General features: G+C 34.6%; 1 pseudogene; it reads left to right on the forward strand.

Moving 5' to 3' along the window:
* Positions 1-786: 786 nt before the first annotated feature.
* LOC105304016 lies at positions 787-15,161 on the forward strand (annotated as a pseudogene).
* The last annotated feature ends 3,857 nt before the right edge of the window (positions 15,162-19,018 follow it).

Consider the following 19,018-nt stretch of genomic DNA (forward strand, 5'->3'; position numbering starts at 1 on the left):
AAGATTGACTAAAGAAAAAAAAAAGAGAAGACCAAATAACTAAAAACAAAAATGAAACAGGAGATATTACAACAAATTTTAGAGAAATTAAAAGAATAATAAAAGAGTATTATGGATATTTATAAGCCATCTAATTGGATATTCTAAATGAAGTGGAAAAATTCCTAGAAATATGCAATCTACCAAGACCTATTCATAAATACAAAACCTAAACAAATCTATAATTGGTAAGAATACCAATTCACCAGTGAATTCCACAAGCTGTTTAAAAAAGAATGAACACCAACCCTCCTCAATCTCTTTTAAAAAATTGAAGAGAAGGGAATGCATGCAAATTCACCTATGAGTCTAGCATCGTCATAATATCAAAACCAGATAAGGGTAGTATAAGAAAGGAAAACTATATATAGACCAGTATCCCTGTTGAATTTTCATGTAAAAATATACAATGAAATACTAGTAAACCAAATCAAGAGCATATTAAAAGGATTATACACTAAAACCAAGTAGGATATATATTTCTGGAATTCAGGATGATTCAACATATAAAAATCAATGAAATATACCATATTAACGTAATGAAGAAAAAATTATATCATCTCAATTGATGCAGAAAATAATTTGATAGTATTCAACACCCTTTCATGATTAAAATATGCAAAAACTAGGACAAGAATGAAACTATAACAATTTAACAAGGGCCATACATAGAAAGAGTGAAGCTAACATTACACTCAATACTGAAACATTGAAAGTTTTTCCTTTAATATCAGGAACAGAACAAGAATGTCTACTTATTTAACTTCTATTCGAAATTGCACTGAAAGTCCTAAACAGAGTAATTTGGTAAGAAAAAGAAATGAGACATCCAAATTGTAAAGGAAGCAGTAAAATTATTTCCGTTCATAGATAATATCATCTCATATGTAGAAAATCCTAAAGCTCACAATACTGTTAGAAATAATAAATACAGCAAAGTTGCAGGATAAAGTCAACAAGTAAAAATCATTTACATTTCTATACTCTAAGAATGAACAGCCTATGGAAGAAATTAAGAAAACAATTCAATATACAGTAGTATAAAAAAGAAAAAGGTACTTAAGGATAAACTTAGTTAAGGAAGTAAAAGATTTCTACAGTGAAAGCTACAAACAATTTATAAAAGTAATTGAAATCACAAAAAATAAAAAGACGTCTATGTTCATGGATTGAAAGACAATTTGTTAAAATGTCAATACTAACCAAAGTCATTTACATATTCAATTCAATGTCTATAAAAATCTCAATGAATTTTTTTCCAGAAATAGAAATATCTATCCTAAAATTCATATAGATTCTCTAGGGATCCCAAATACTCTAAATAACTTTAAAGAAGAAAAAAGTTGAATTTTGACATTTTCTGATTTCAAAACTTATTACAGAGATACAATAATGAAAACAGTATTGTACTATATAAAGATAGACCAATGGAATAGAACAGACAACCCAGAAATAAACCTTCACATATATGATCAAATAATTCTGGACAAAGTTTCTGAGATAGTCTTTTTAACAAATGGTGTTGGAATAACTATACGAAAGAATAAATTTCAAACTCTACCTTACGCCTTTTGCACAATTAAGATAAAATGAATTAAATAACTAAATATAATAGGTAAACTATAAAACTTTCTGAAGAAAACATAAGGGAGAGGCTTTATGACATTACATATCACAATGATTTTATGGCTATGACAACAAAAGCAGAAGCAAAAAAGAAAAATAATAATAAATTAGACTTTGTCAAAATTAAAAAAAAAAACTTTTGTTCATCAAATGACACAACAACATAGTGAAAATGCAACACACAGAATGTGAGAAAATATTTCCAAATCATATATGTAATAAGAGGTATTATCAAGCATATATATAGGGTGAAAAAGATAGAGGCTTTGTTCATCCCTCTTGTGACCACATCAAAGTTGTGACAGAAACATGGAGCAAACAACAAGCAAAGTCACCTGGGATCTTAATGAACAGAAGCACTACAATTAGGGAGAGAAAGAATAAATCACTCTGCAATGGTAGAACATAGGAGGGGGCAAAGACGTAAGGCTGCCGGTCCCAAGAGATTGAGTGTGAGAGAGGCTACTACAGCAACAGCTGGTAGTTACAGATGCTTCTTAAAGAGGCCATGTTTGAGAGCAGACTTTCACGATGACGGACCTGCTTACTCTAAGCATCAGCACCGGGTCGACTGCATGGGGGGCACCAGGGACTTACAAGGGGCTGGAGGCGAGGCCTTTTCCTGGGCAGAAGCGTTAGAGGTATCCATTGTTCCTCTGTTGATCCCACTGATACAGAAGATGGGGAAGCCAAGGACACTCAATCAGAATGGCAAGAAAAAAGAAGCTGAAACTATAATAATAATTTAAGGAGCCTATGAAACACTGTTAAATGTAAAAATATCCATGTCTTGTGGGTACCAGAATGAAAACAAAAAGGTGAAGAGCCATTTGAAGAAATAATGATGGAAAACTTCCCTAACTCGGTGAAGAAAATAGACATACAGCCCCAGGAAGCTCAGAGAGTCTCAAAAGAGATAAACCAAAAGAGGCCCACACCAAGACATGACATAATTAAAATGCCCAAAGTTTAAATACAAAGAGAGAATCTTAAAAGGGGCAAGAGAAAAGCAGTTAGACCTACAAGGGAGCACCCAGAAGACTGACAGCTAATTTCTCAAAAGAAACTATGCAAGACAGAAAGACTTGGCACAAAATATTCAACATGATGAAAAGCCAGGTCCTACAACCAAGAACACTTTATCCATTTAGTCCAAGAACAAATAAAGTGCTTCTCAGGAAAAAATTTATCATTTAGTCCAAGAACAAATAAAGTGCTTCTCAGGAAAAAATAAGCTAAAGGAATTTATTATCACCAAGCCAGTATTAAAGGAATTGTTGGAGGGACTTCTTTAAGAAGAAAAAAACACGTATCAAAAACATGAGTAAAGAATGGTAATAATTACATTTCTATCAACAAGTACCTCAAATGGAAAAGAATTAAGCGCTCCCACCAAAAGATAGAATGACTGAATGGATAAGAAAACAAGACCCCTACATATGTTGCCTACAAGAGACTCATTTTAGATTAAAAGACACATACAGTCTAAAAGGAAGGGGATGGAAAAAGATATTTCTTTGATAGATCTAGAGGGTATTGCGATAAATGAAGTCAGATAGAGAAAGACAAATATACGTGTGGAATTTAAAGGACAAAATAAACAACAAAAATGGAAATAAACTTATAGATACAGATAATATTTTGATGGTTACTAGGTGGGAGGGCAGTTGGGGGGACAGTGAAAAAAGGCAAAGAGATTAAGAAGTACAAATGGATCAATACAAAGCAGACATGGAGATATAAAGTATAGCATAAGGAAAATAGTTAACAACGTAGTAAATATGTAAGGGGAAGAGGAGTACTAGATTTAGTGGGGTGATAACTTTGTGAGTTATATAGATATTTAATCACTATGCTGTACAAGTGAAACTAATATATTATTGTATGCCAAATGTAATTTAAAAAATCATTGAATGGTACAACGCAAATACGAGCAATTAATTGTCTATTATATTTCAATTAAGCTGGAAAAAAAGAGTATATAAAGAACAACTATAACTCAACACCAAAAAATAAATGAACAAACAACCCAATTTAAAGTACTAGAATAGACATTTATCTAAAGAAGATATATAAATAACCAATAAGTACATGAAAAGATGCTCAACATTACTACTCATTAGAGGAATGCAAATCAAAACCACAATGGTTCCAATTTCTCCAAATTTTCTCCAACATTATTATTTTCCGCTTTTGTCATAGTTACCATTCCAGTTGATGTGAAGTGGTATCTTATTTAATGGGCACAAAGTTTTAGTTTTACATGATGGAAATAATTCTTGGGATGATTGTGATGATGGTTTCACAAAAATGTGAATGTACTTAATACCACTAAACTGTACACCTAAAACTGGTTAATATGGTAAATTTTATACAATATGTATTTTATCACATTTACAAATATCAAAGTGAATACTTCTAAATTTCCCCAGCATATACTTTTTGTTTTGTCCTTTTCTCATTTAACCTAGATGCTGAGAAAGATCAGAAAAACTATTATAGATGAAAAACTTGGACTGGGAGATTTTGCCTTATAAGGCATCCTTTCTGAATTTGGTATTTTCTTCAGAGGCTGTGATTTCCAAGCAAAATTAATTTCACATTCTCTCTTTGGCGTAGGATAGTGGGATGAAAAGGGACAAAAATATAATTAACAAGAAACATAAGCCTTAAGGTCAATGGTAGTTTTATTTTCTGGTTCTGCTACAGACATTTGCTCTGGCCCTCATTTTCCTTATATATGAATAGAGATGATAATATGAGTGATGCACTTATACAGAAATAACATGAAGCGAAGTACCTCTACATATAAGCAAAAAATAAGTCAGTTTCTTTCTTCTTATCTGAAAAATAAATAGGGTTTGAACAGAAATGAATTTGGTTAAAAAAGAAGAGACTTATCTGAAAGCATGTAGAATAAACTGTGGAATTTCTTTGAGATGTTTTAAGGGTTTTTATTTATTTTTTAATGATTTTCACTGGAGAAATATAGAAAATAGAAGTAATATTCTGTTGATTTCTCAGTCATTTACATGTTTGTATGGGAAGGTAAATACTAAAGGAAATAATTGAATATGAAATGAAGTTTTGCATTAGTGTCATGTGAATCGATAAAGAAGAAATAAACCTTCTAAGGCTATAAATTTGTCAAATAAAAGATGAAAAATTAGATTTAAAAAATGATGTAAAAATAAAAATACATGTCATCTCATTCTTTTATAAATAATTCTTTTTACAAAGAAATATCAGAATATTTGAAAAGGAGTAATTACTATAGTAAAGACTCATTAAATATATGAGGGCATTTTGTGGGGTGCGGGGTGTGGAGTGTAATAGTGATAGAAAAAATACTTCGTGTGAACAGATTTGAAAGCATACCAGACTGTTCAGAAACTAATATTGTATGTGCATAATTTTTTTTTTTAAATCTAACATTCTGTTAATTTTCTAATTATGGGTACATTTGCTTAAAACAAATTCTACAAAAGTCGACAATCTCAGCTCTCAGTTTTGGTGGGAAATAAAAAAGGAAAAATTATTGAATATAATAAGTTACTAAATTTGAGCACCTAATCTAGCTTGGACAGAGTGAAGTTAGTCCAAAACATCTGGGCTGTTAGTTTGGCCCCAATACTGCTTGCATTTTTATTTCAGTCTCTTGTCACAGAAAGTGTAGGATTTATATTCTGATATATGTGGAACTTGGGTGAAGGATAATGTTAGTAAATTAAGGAACAAATGGAAATCTACTTTCTTCAGCAAATATTTTTCAAATGGCTCATACTGGTGTGGACATTGTTGTGCCTTTATCATAAAACAACAGAAAAAACTACTTTAGAAATTGCGCTTTAGTTTTTCTTTTTCTTTTCCAATTATCTCTTTGTTAAGCACTGCACTATCAGAGAAAGGTTTTTGTTTCTTTGCTTGTTTGTTTTTCCCCACTGAGCCAAATATTCCTGTAGGTCATTTAAATAATCTGTTCACAGGAGCAAAAAAAAAAACATTACAATTTTTTTTTTGTACTAAAAGCAAACCTTGAAGTAAGCTCAAAGAGTTCTAACTTTAGAATTTAAAGCATCTTGGAAAATGTGAGAGTTCTGGGTGCAAGGACTCCTGTGTGGCCATCATCAAAATGTCATGGCACACTAGTACTGGAGCTCTGAGTTCTCCAGGTTTTTGGAAAACCAGCAAGCAAGGAGAACTGGCACAACTCTGTGCCCATTACACACAGCGTCCACGACAATCAGTTTTGCGCTGTGAGCTCTCACTTTATTGCAGTTGTGACTAAGTACGCTGGTGAGGTTATCTTTTTTGTCATCCTCCTGCATCAGATGAAAAAATTGGACCCTCACTACCGGAAGGTCTGTGAGTACTGAGGGAACATCATACACATCAAATGAAACCTTTTGACTATTTCGATATTGCTTCCTGTTCTGAAGATGCCATGATTAATATCTGGGACATCCTCAAGCAGTTGCTATAAAGGAACTTCACAGCCTGCAGGAATGAGCTGGTGGTCCACTCCCGCAGAGTGGGCCTGTTTGAGTGGCACCCCACGGCTGCCAAAGTAATCTTCAGTTCCTGCTACAATTATATAAGGTGATAGTCTGGAACCTAGATACAAAGGAGTCTATAATCCTGAGCCCTGTGAAGACAATTGACTGCCACCAAGACGTGATCCTGTCCCTGTCTTTCAACACCAATGGCAGTCTGCTGGCCACCACTTGTAAAGACTACTAGATTCAGGTTCTCGACACCTCTGAGCAGGGACCATTCTCCAGGAAGCCAGTTACAAAGGGCACCAGGCCAACAAAGTGCTGTTTCCGAGGAACCTGAATAAGCTGTTGTCCACATCCTGATGGAACGACTGGCAGATAGCCCTGTAACCAGGACAACTTCTCTATGCCTCTCACTGAAGAGGACTTGGATGGCTCCTCAGGCATGTTTACCTTATATGACACAGACACCAACATACTCTGTGTGGTGGGAAAGGGAAATAGGAACATCCACTATTATGAGGTGAGGGCCGACAAATATCACCTGAACTACCTGATCAAATACCGCTCCTAACACCCACCAAAGGGGGTCGGTGTCATCCCAGAGAGGTCTCGACGTGTCCTCCTGTGAGATCTTCCGTTTCTACAAGCTGATTACAACCAAAAACCTCATCAAACCCCTATCCATGATTATACCCTGGTGGTCGGAATCCTAGCAAGAGGACATCTACCTACCTATGGCAAGGGTCAAGCCCTCTCTGACCACCTGGGAGTGGCTCAGTGAGATGAATAAAGGACCAATCCTGATACCCATAGGTCCGGCTCCGAGCTTCTGAGTCCCCAGCCTCTAACCCCCAAACAGACTCCTCTCCAAGTGCATGATCCCTGCCTCATCCCAGCTCTTCAATCAGACAGAAAAGCTGGTTGCAGAAGATGACCAGAGGCATTATCTCTGCTGGAAGAAAAGGTGCCAAGGTAGGGGGAGGAACACAGGCTGGAGGAGAAGAAAATCTGGCTCACAAAAGGTTGTGACATCTTCGAATGCCCCCCACCAAAGACAGAGAATGAGCTACTACAGACGTTCTATCGGCAACAGCAATAGATCCGAAAACTGGAAGTTGGAACTGGAGATCAAATTCTTGAGGATGAGATCAGAATGGTTCTGAGCAGAGGTCTTTGCTGTTCTTGCCCTCAGGGACACTATTCAGCTCCATAGGGAGGTCCAGAACCAAACCACAAGTCCTCTAAGAACAACCATTTATATATATATATATATATATATATATATATATATATATATATATATATATATATATATATATATATAGAGAGAGAGAGAGAGAGAGAGAGAGAGAGAGAGAGAGAGTCATAAAACGAAACTCAGTTGCTGAAAGATTCCAGTGAACATGGTGCCATTTTCCTATTTGCCTTCTTGAAACAACAGTGTCTGAATTGACTCTTTTTAGATGATAATTTGCCTTCTGTTTAATTCTGTTTATAAAGGTCCATGATGAGCTATAACTTTCCGAGGGAAAGAACATTGTTGAAAGTTAGAACTGGAAGGGAGGTGAATATGCCTGTGAATTTCAAACTATGGTCCATAGAATGTGAGAAATGCTAAGCAGAAGGGCTGTGAACCCCTCCTCCCACCTCCCCTTCCTTTCTAACCAGACAGTTCCCTCTCTTTTTGTTTTATATATTGGCTTCTATGGAATATATAATTCTGTTACTCAAAAAAAAATTAGTTTGAGAACAAAAATATGTCTTATGACGTTTATAAGACTATGAAGTTAATAGATAACACTTAGTGGTTATTTCATGATATTAGGGAATTAATGTTAAGTGTAACAATTGCATTGTGGTTGTATTTTTAAAATCCTCAACTTAAAGAAATATATACTTAAATATAAAACAAAATAATTATATAATTTTCTTCAAAATAATCTCAGATATGGTGGAGGCAGAGGATCATGTGGGTGTATAGATTAAATAAGATAAGACAGATGTTGAATAGTTTTTATGAGTGAAGCAATAAATTATTAATGCCACGTCATAAAATATATTCTTTTTCAGATCTTGATTCACTAATCAAGAATAAATGAATGCATCTGAAATATTCAAAGAAGCTAAAATTATACAAATTGTACTCAAATTGAATATTTTGAATATTTTATTGAAAATGTAACAAAAGAAATTACTCTTCACATTAACCTATACTTTTACAAGGTACTGATCAGGTTCTTACATAAAACACTTAACAGTGCATTCTTTATGAATTAAAATGAAGAGAATGCCTTGCAAATTGGAAAATTTGCATCAAATGCAGACTAGAGAGTCAGTTATCTTGACATTGAAAGGTTATTGTGCTAGGATGAATCTCAAGGGGTTAAATTCCAAAGCATCCTGTTCCATACTTTCAGCCAAATTTCAATCCAAGTTGCCACGATAATGTGATAACTTTCTACATTAAGTAACGTTTATTACTTTTTGGTATTTTTCAATGATTACTTAACAAATGACTAATGTGTAGCCTTCTGGAAATGCTATACATAAAACAACAATGACTTGATTTAGTCTGTTACACTTATGATTAAGTACTAGGCTTGTGCCAAAGCTATATTAAGAAAAGGGGCAGATAACCTGTTATCTATAGCCTATAGGAATCTAGGGTTAGAAGTAATCTACTTTTATAATGTCTAGGTTTTGTTTTGCCCCAGGCCTTCAGTCTATGGAATGGATATACTAATGTATCTTAATGGATTTTATGTTGTTATTGGTTAATTGCTTACTCTGTTTTAGATGTAAAATTAGTTGTATTTCAGTATACTGGAGACAAAGATATCAGTATTAAGAGCTTTTTGTGTTATAGTGAAATAGAGGGTTATTGTAGAGATTAAATTATTTGAAGTATGTAAATCATAGTGCTTGACAACCAATAAGGGTAGCTAGTGCTTTTATAATTATAATTTACTCATCTACATTTACACAAAACAGTTCTGCCATCCTTTCAAAGGTCTATCTGTACTATATAAGACATGCTTATACCATTCCTTCTATGACAGGAATTTCATTTCTGTGAGAGTTTCGTCTTTTCGCTATTTTTTCTAAATTTTTAAACAACCTTTCTTTCATAACAAATCCTGAAAACCTATAAAAACATCTAAATGCCATTTAAAATTAGAAAATATCTTTTAGTGCCCATGCTCACTTTTATACTTGAAGTTATTCAACTACCTGTAGACAGAACCTGCCATTTCTCTCTCAGGTTGACAAGTTTCCACTTCATCTTCTGTGCTCTTACTAAGTGCCCAGCCCTTTCAGAGTTCTGCAGTATCTATTTTTGCCTTGTCACCATTGGGGCCTATTAGAGTTTGGTGTTGCCCTAACGGTAAGGGGAAGAGAGAGGGATAATGACAATGCAGATGTGTAGTTAGCATTTTTCCTCAGTTCTTCCTCAAATGACGCAGTGAAGAATCACAGTTCATTGAGATTTAATAGTTTTATTGAAAGCATATTTTAGAAAGACAAAGAATGCCCCAAGGAAGCACATGGTCCCAGCACTGTAACCAACACAAAGGGGCCAAAATGGCTACAAAAGGAAAAAAAAGCCACAAAAGCCAACAAAAAGGGAGGATAGCCCAAAAGAGCAAAAAAGGAAGGGAGAGCCCAGAGGGCAAAAAGTCAAAAGGAGGAGCCCAGAAGGTCAAAAAGGACCTAGAAGTGGGAATGTCTGCCTTATATTTGGGCCATGATGGGTGGTTCCAAAAGCGTTCCTAGGTGATTGGCAAGTGAAGTCATTTTGACTGACACATGATTGACGCTAGTGAGCATGCATGTACACAGAATGCAGTCTGTTATAATTAGATTCATAAACTTCCAGGCATAGTCATGATATTATAATGATGACATAATGGGGCCGAAGTTATGGCAGCACTTTCTGTGTATGAGTTTGTAGCTGGTTTAAGCCAGCAGCTTTTATGGCTTTCGTGCTCTAGGATTTGGGGTAACTTATAACCCTAAAAGGGAGGTATTTCTGGGAGGTCCTTAAGCAATGTCTTCAAGGGAAGTTTCTATGATTACAGAGCTGGGCCCTTATTCTTTTGTTCCCATGTCGCTCATGTCTTGCTAGCTACTGAACAATCTTTTTACTAGATAAGAGAGTTTTAGAGAGAAACAGGGAATTGATTGAAAGACTGAATATTGAAGAATAAATTTCTCATTTTCTCTCTATTCTCTATATAAAAAAGGGCTACCTACCAAAGTCTATTTTCCAGATACAAGAAATTTTTCTAATCAAAAGAAATTGAACTAACACAGAATAAAATTTTCTGAATTCTAGTATTTGGCATCCCCCTATATAATGGCCAAATGTCAGTTCAGTCAAATAATGCTCTCACTAAGCTTACCAGTGAATTAGCCACATCAACCTAAATAGAGCTTCTAAGTAGTTTTGTTTTTTTATTTTATTATTTTTTTTTTATTTTTTATGAACTTTGGATAAAAATTCTGACTTTTGAGGAAAACTGGAATATAAATTATTAAGTAAAACAATAAGGGAGTGATGTCAACAAAACAAATAGGAAATCCCAGTCCTTTTCCACCCACAGTAGTACCAATCTAACAATGATATATGAACCAAAATACCTTTATGAGAAGTCTAGAATCCAGTAAGGAATTTGCAGTACTCCATTTGAGCACAAAGCTGAGAGTAGCCACATTGAAATGAGAAAGGAGAGCAATTTTCTTTTACCTGAGTCAGTCCCTCTTCAAGCCAGCATAGCTCAGAATGGAAAGATCATCTTAGCCTGCAACGTCTCCACTGAGAAGAAAGAGAATAGGATGTGCCTCAAACATCTTGGTCTTTATGTGCATTGCATGAGAAGTTGGTTTCTGTTTTGCCTTATGTGGAGTGCTGATAAAACTAACGTAGTTCAAATGCCAAGGGGCAGTTAAGAATAAAGAGAAAGGTGCAGACAACCTCTGTGGCTGGCATGGCTCTGTAAGATTGCAATAAAATGCAGAACCTGAAGTTTCTTCCCTGGGAGGAAGAGAGTGGAGTGGAGAATGCCTTTCAACTTCCTGGCCTTCCACTATGTTATCCAAGGAGCTGGTTTCTGTTTCACCTCACCAGACCCTTGATAAAACCAAACTAGTTTTGGGGAAGCAATTAAAAAAAAAGTTAAAGGAAAGAGTGGCTTGCTATGCCTGGCACTGCTATGAAAAATTGGGAGAAAGGGTAGATTTCAAGGCTTCACAGGGATTGAGAGAGAGGAATGGAGCATGTCTTCAATGTCCTAGCCTACAGGGTAACAGTCAGCCACCAGAAGGAGCAAGAGATTATAGGCTCTTGAAAAAGAAGAAGAAGAAGAAGAAGAAGAAGAAGAAGAAGAAGAAGAAGAAGAAGAAGAAGAAGAAGAAGAAGAAGAAGAAGAAGAAGAAGAACAACAACAACAAGAACAAGAAGAACAAGAACAAGAACAAGAACAAGAACAAGAACAAGAACAACAAGAAGAACAAGAAGAACAAGAACAAGAAGAAAGCAGTAAATCGCTCTAATTTACAATCTGTATTCAAAGACCAGAGAACATACATCCATAGAAAATGTTTGAGAGACTCCTAGGAACTCTAGCCAGGCTGATTGGTGAAGGTCTTTTCATGTCAGAGCCTTGAACAGGTGGTTGTTTCTTCAACTGCACAGATATCAAAGCAAAACATCAAGAAACAATGAGTCAGGGAAACATGAGATAATCAAAGGAACAAGAACAACAATGAAAATCTACAGTAATCAACCCTAAAATATGCAGATCTATAAATTGACAAATAATTCAAAATAATCACCTTAAAGAAGCTCAGTGAGTTATAAGAAAACACAAACAATTAAACAAAATTAGGAAAGCAATGCATGAATAAATGGGAATATCAACAAAAAGAAACTATAAAAAAAATTCTGGAGTTGGAGCACATAATAATTAAACTGAAAAACTGAGTGTTTCAATAACATACTTGATCAGGCAGAAAAAAGAATCAGTGAACTCAAATACAAACCCATTTCTAAGGATTTTTTTCTAAATAATTGAAATCAGGATCTCAAAGAGATATATGCACTCCCATGTTTATTACAGCATTATTCATAATAACCAAGACAAGGAAATAAATGTCAATGGATAGATGAATAAAGAAAATGTGGTAAATGCATACAATAGAACATTATTCAGCCTTCTCAAACTCCTGGACCAGAGACAAAGGATAGTTTATCATTCAGAGCAATAGAAGTATCCAGATTATAACCTTTTTGAACTGTTTTCCTCAGCCTCAGTTCCCATAGGATGATATAAAGAGAAGTATCTGAAACCTGCACACACAATAAGATGCATTACAGGAAATGCACTTTTAGCTTTAGGAACTCAAATTTTTTATAATGAACTCTAATTACGCCTTCCTTTTCTCTGGAGAGAGACACTACTTCTGTCTTCCAAGGCTGTTCTCTATACAAACAGCCTTGAAAAGTTAGTCCAGAACAAGAGACTGCATCACTAACTTGTAGAAACTCAAGAAACAATTGAAAATAATCTCTCAACAATGACTATTTTAATTTTAATAACATTTAAAAATTCAGTTTATAAGGTGCATACGTGGCTAGGGGATACCATATCGGACAGTGAAAATATAGAACATTTTCTTTAATGAAGAAAATGCTATTGGATAGAGTGGCTCTATATCATATAATAATAATAATAGTGACTTATAATAATAATAATTGTAAGAGTTAATATTTATTGAGCCTCCATAATGTGCCAAGAACTTTATATGTGTCATCCCATTTAATCCTCACATTAGTCCTACAAATTAGGAGTTATTTTCCCAGAAAAGAGACCATGACTCAGAAAAGTAGAACTATTTATCTACCTAAGCTCATACTTATACAAGCGTCAGAGACTAGCCTGTACTTAATTACTCTCTTATGTTACTTTCTTTAGATGCTTATAGCGGATTGTATTTTCTAACAATGACTGCAACAATATTTACATTTTCACATGCTCTTTCAGATTCTCACAACTACCATATCAAGAGGCAGATCCAGTATTCTGTCCTCTTAAATTGCCCAGGCTTTTGTTACTGGCCTATTGGAAATGATGTTACTGGTCTCAATGGAGGTGTTGTTATATATAGTGTAAGTGATGTTACACAAAGTTTAAGGGTAGATCATATATTAGATAAAATTTAATATATTCAACTACATAATAGAGCTTCTACCTGTTGCCCTTTTAGGGTAGTAGCTCATGGAAAGCAGCTGCCAGGCTGTAAGTAAGCCCAGGCCACATGAAGAAGCCATGTCCAGATTCTTCAGCTGACAGTCATCACTGAGGTCCCAGGCAGCAGCTAGCATGAACTGTCATACATGTGAATGAGGAAACCTAAATGACTCAAACCCAAGTCACCAACTGATTGTAAACTGGGAAACTGACAAAAAGAATTGTCTATCTGAGTTAAATCAACCGTCTGAACCATAAGTGATAATGACAGTAATTTAATAATAATAATTTTTGGTATCATTAAGTTTAGGGTGATTTGTTATGTAGTAATAGTTGAAACACTGCACCTTCAAAACAATTAAGTAAAAAGCTTCATTTTATTCAATTAATTATTTATTTTCTTTATTTGTGCATTGATGCATTAGTAGTAACAAATGAACATGTAATAATTGGGTTACTACTTCTATATATGCCTCATCTTTTGTAGAACTGATTTGAAAAGGAAAAGTAAAACTAATTATTGGCTTATATGAAAAAAATATTGACAAAGATAAATTTTGTCCAAAAAAGTTGTTTCGTAAGTAGCTCTATACATTTTGTTAGATATCGCCATATTTGGATTTCATACCTTAAACTTTTGTTTTTCATTTATTTATTCTGGTTGCTAGATTTGCATTGTATCCAAAGACATGAAAAAGGAAATTAGTTAAGGCAAACATATTTAATCCTTTTCGGTGAAAAAAATGCAAACTATTATTCAAACCAAATAATAATTTATTTGAAGCACAAAAACTATAAATGAAAACATAGAACTTTATCATATTCTTTTCTTCTAGAATTAACTTTTTCATTGCCTTATATTTATAATACATCTAAGAAAGACCTTATGAATTTTTGTAGAATGTACAATTTTGTAGATACACTTTCAATTTTTGTTGTTTGGTAATAGCACTTACTATGAGATATACTCTTATAGCAAATTTTTAAGTGTACAATACAGTATTGCTAATTATAGGCACTATGTTGTACAGTGGCATAATGGACTTATGCATCTTGCATAAGTAAAACTTTATATCCATTAAAATACTTTCTCCTCACTCTTAAACATTTCTTTTTAGTTCTTTAGATTTTGTAGAGACTGTTTTTTATTTAGAAGTAAAAATAGTTTGGTTGAACTTTGAAAATAGATATTCCCTTCTTTTCAGCTTGGTCAGTTCTGGGAGACTGAGCAATAGTCTTATAATAAAACAAGTTAGAAATATTTAAGTGCTATTGCTTTAAAATCATCTCAAGCAGTTATAATGCTCTTTCTCAGCAGTGTCATTTGTCCTAAAGCATAGAGGAAGAACAAGGAATCAGAAGTTAATGGATTGGAGGACCCTGGAGCTATGTCCACAGATTTTTGCTTGTTTATTGTGAAGTTTATTCACTATGGCTTAAAGGGCAAGCAAATATTCATCATCTATAATCTCTTCATTTCCGAGGCTGTTTAGTAGACAATAACAAATGCTAAGCAAGTAAATCTTTTGAACCATTCTGATCTACTTTAGATTTTTTTTAAGTAACAAAAGCTTACAGAGTTGACTCTGTGTTTGTTTATTTCTATATCTACATGGAATTTTCCCACCTATGTTTTTATTTACATCTAAAGTTGGGGAAAATATCCACCATGCCTGAGGTATTCTCTGAACAAGAAAAGCAAAGCAAAAGTATTTTGAATATAAAAAAGTTGCATCTAAGAATTTGAACTAGATATGTTAAAAATAACAGTAATCTCAAATTTTGCATTTTGTGTGTGTGTGATTTAAAGATGTTAATACCCCAATAGACAAATATTCTGTTTTGGAGAGTGTCCTAATACACTTATTTTCTTATCCATAAGCCTCAGAGTCTACTCCTACATTATGGATAGTAGCTGTAAAGAGTGCTACTCCTGTAGCTAACAGCAAAGCATGAGGAAATATTTTTGTATACTTATGTTTAGCTATCCTGGGAACTGACCAAAACAATTATGTGAAGAAGTCAATTAGAGATCTTGAAGGGGTCCTCTATCTCGGGCTGGTATTAGCAGCCTTTTTAAATAATAAAGCTGCAGAAGCTGCATAATGAAATTTTTCAAAAGCCTCTCATTTTGGGAACTGTCTTCTCAGCCACATAGCAATAGGGGGCCGGCCAAGTCCTAACCCTTTCTTTTTTTTGGAATTGACATGCAACACTCCACCCCAAAGCACACACATATACTTGTTGGAAAATAATTCATTCTGCCCATTTACTGTACTTAGTTAACAGCCATTTATTTCCATTTCTGGGAAAAGCCTCCAAGCTTCCAAGAAATAATATGCAACCCCAACATTACCTGTGTGTCACAAATACTCTTAAAGCCTCCACTTGTCCTAGTCGGGTGATTATTTCAGGGCAGGATGTAAAAAATGAATTTATATGTATTTGAAAGGAATTTACATCCAATAACAATGCTGATTCACTTAGGGAATAGCAAACTCACCAGACAACAAGCAGGAAGTGTAACTATGTGAAGCTATTTTAGTGGAAGACATTCAATAATTATGGGGACTGTGGTGAATTAGAAAGGAAATCCACTCTACCAAATTATAGTCACCAGTTTATGTGATCTAGAATAAAATACAAAATTAAAATCTGTGGATATGTCAGTATGTTAGCAGCTCAAAAGAGATAATTCAATTTAGCAATTTAGGTCAAATTGACCAAACAAGATGTTTCATGGAGAAAACAGAAGAAAGCTTTAAAAAATATTTTTTACACCATATCCTTTGAAATACACTGAAAAATCAAGTGCAGACTTCCACAAAAAAAGGAATAATTTCTCAGTTTTATAATTTTTTTTAGTTGTCCGAAATTATATGAAGAGATGCATTTGGTTGCAGAATAGAGACTGACAAAAGCAGATCTTGCTCAATCATCTATTTATCCTTGTCTGTCTTACTTTCCATCTGTCTGCCCATCCATCCATCCATCCATCCATCCATCCATCCATCCATCCATCCATCTATATCTATCTATCTATCTATCTATCTATCTATCTATCTATCTATCACCTAATCCATCTATCATCTATTATCTTCTTTCTAGCTTTTTTTTTTCAAACAAGTTTATTTATATGTATACTTATATGTACATGGGAGAAACTCAGAATAAGTAACTTAAAGGAGTGACTAAACTTGAACTTATAAACAACTTTCAACAAAGAATGATACATTTCTATGGAAATAACAGGAGAAAACAAATTGATTTAAAGCTTGCAAGAGCTGCAAACTGTGAGAAGGTAAATACATGGGGAGAAATTAAATGAGTGATATTTGTTTGCAGATTCCTCTTATCTTTGGATTGATAAGAGTCTGGAGTTGGCGACAGTAAAGAAAAATTTATAGCTTGCCTATAGGTGGAAACGGAGTGAGAGAGAAAGAAAGAGATTATCTTGCTTTTGCTGCTTCTTAATTGCTTTTAGCTCAAAATAACTCATATAAATATAAGGCAGAGATCTTTGGAAACATGGCAGAGTGAGAAACATCCCCAGATCACTCCCCTTGAAACAACAATAAACTGAACATCTAAAACTCAACAACAAAACATCCAAACTGCACACCACCGCATCTGAGCGTGGGATCTGCACATAAGAACTACCACAGTTCAGAACCCCAGGTGTCAGAGGGTGGACTGGGAAGAAATAAAGGCACTGCCCCTTGCAATCTCTGGAGGCCCCTGTAGGGAGAGGGGAAGGGGAGAAGGAGTGGCAGGTTCCCTAAACAGCCCTACCTGGTAAAGCGATGAGCTCCCCGCAGCCGGTGGCAAGGCCCAGTTATCAGGGCAGAAGGCAGAGAATTGAGACAGCAGAAAAACAAAAGTTGACTTTTACCAGCCTCGGTTGCAAAACCAGGGCTGAGCCACAAACTCCAAACCCCAACCCAGAGGGGCCCTCTCCCCATACACTCTGAGAACAAACACCACGGAGCCCAAGGGAGTCAGAGCAAACAAAACCGAAACGGTTGCTAATACTGAGAGGAACTGAAACTGAGGGTAGCAAGCATGATTACATATCTATCAGAAAATAAAAAGGCATTTTTTAAAGCTTTATATACAGCAGGGATACGAGAGGCTTAAAAACCACCTACTAGAAACCAAAAGAAAAGTGCTTTCTTTGCAGCAGGCTAAAAAGAGACATTTATATAATAAATTTTCTTTCTGGAAAAACAACAGAATACATTTTCATTAACGCCTAGGTGGAGAAATAGTCCATTAAACACAATGAACAACCAAGGTGACAAGGCATCTCAGAAAGAAAGAGAAAAATCTCCAGAAAATAAGCTTACAGACATAGAAATATGCAATTTAAAAGACAGAGAATTCAGGATGGTATTTCTGAAAAACCTCAGTGAATTCCGAAATGAGTCATATCAACAATTTCAGGAATTGAAAAAACACCTAGATAAGCAGAGCAAGGAGATCAAAACCCTCAAAAAGAACAAAATAGAACTTCTGGAGATGAAAAAAAAAAGCTGCAAGAGATAAAAAATGAAATAGAAGTCGTGGGAAATAGAGTCGATCAAATGGAGAAAAGGATCAGTGATATCGAAGACAGAAATCTAGAAATAAATCAGAAGGAAAAAGAAAGAACTGAAGAATGAAAAATAATGAAAAAGAAATTCATGAATTAGCTGATATCATCAGAAGAGGAAACATGAGAATGATGGGCATTATTGAAGGAGAGGAAAAGGAGCAGGGACTAGAAAGCATTTTCAGACAAATAGTGCATGAGAATTTCCCAAATCTAAGGACCGAGCTGGAATTCAATAAGTCAAAAAAACACACAATTATCTCAACCCAAAACGGCCTTCACCAAGACATATTGTATTAAAATTTCAAAAATCAACGACAAAGACAAAATTCTCAGGGCAGCCAGGGAGAAGAAAACGGTAACTTATAAAGGAAAACCTGTTAGATTATCTTGGACTTCTCAGCGCAAATTTTACAAGTCAGAAAGGAATGGAATCAAATATTTAATCTATTAAGTGAAAGGAACTACCAGCCTAGAATAATGTATCCAGTTAAGCTCACATTTAGATATGAAGGAGAAATTAAGACCTTTCCAAACAAACATTAATAGAGGGAATTCTCTACTAGGAGGCCTGCATTACAGGAAATACTGAAAGGGGTCAGCTCACCTAAAACAAAATGACAAAAAAAAAAATACATAATTAGGAATAAAGTGACTCTAAGGCAAGTAGAAGTAGAGATATTCAACCCTAACTAAGAACAGGGTATCATAAGCTTAAATAATAAGAAAATTGCTATAGCAAGATAGTAATAAATGTTCAACATACAGGGGGACAAATTGAGATAACAATGACTGAAAAGGGGAGGATGCAAAGATCCAAATTCACAAAAGAGAAAGGAGATAAGGCACACACAGAAGAAAATAGACAACTGTATATATATAACTATCCTTTTCGTATTCATAATGGTAAACACAAACGAAAGATTCAGAACTGAAGTATATAATATAAAACAAGAAAAACTAGAGGCAAAACACACAAAAGCCAAGCAAAATAAAAACAACAACAACAACAA

The sequence above is a fragment of the Pteropus vampyrus genome, unplaced genomic scaffold (assembly GCF_000151845.1).
Source record: "Pteropus vampyrus isolate Shadow unplaced genomic scaffold, Pvam_2.0 Scaffold325, whole genome shotgun sequence".
NCBI lineage: Eukaryota > Metazoa > Chordata > Mammalia > Chiroptera > Pteropodidae > Pteropus > Pteropus vampyrus.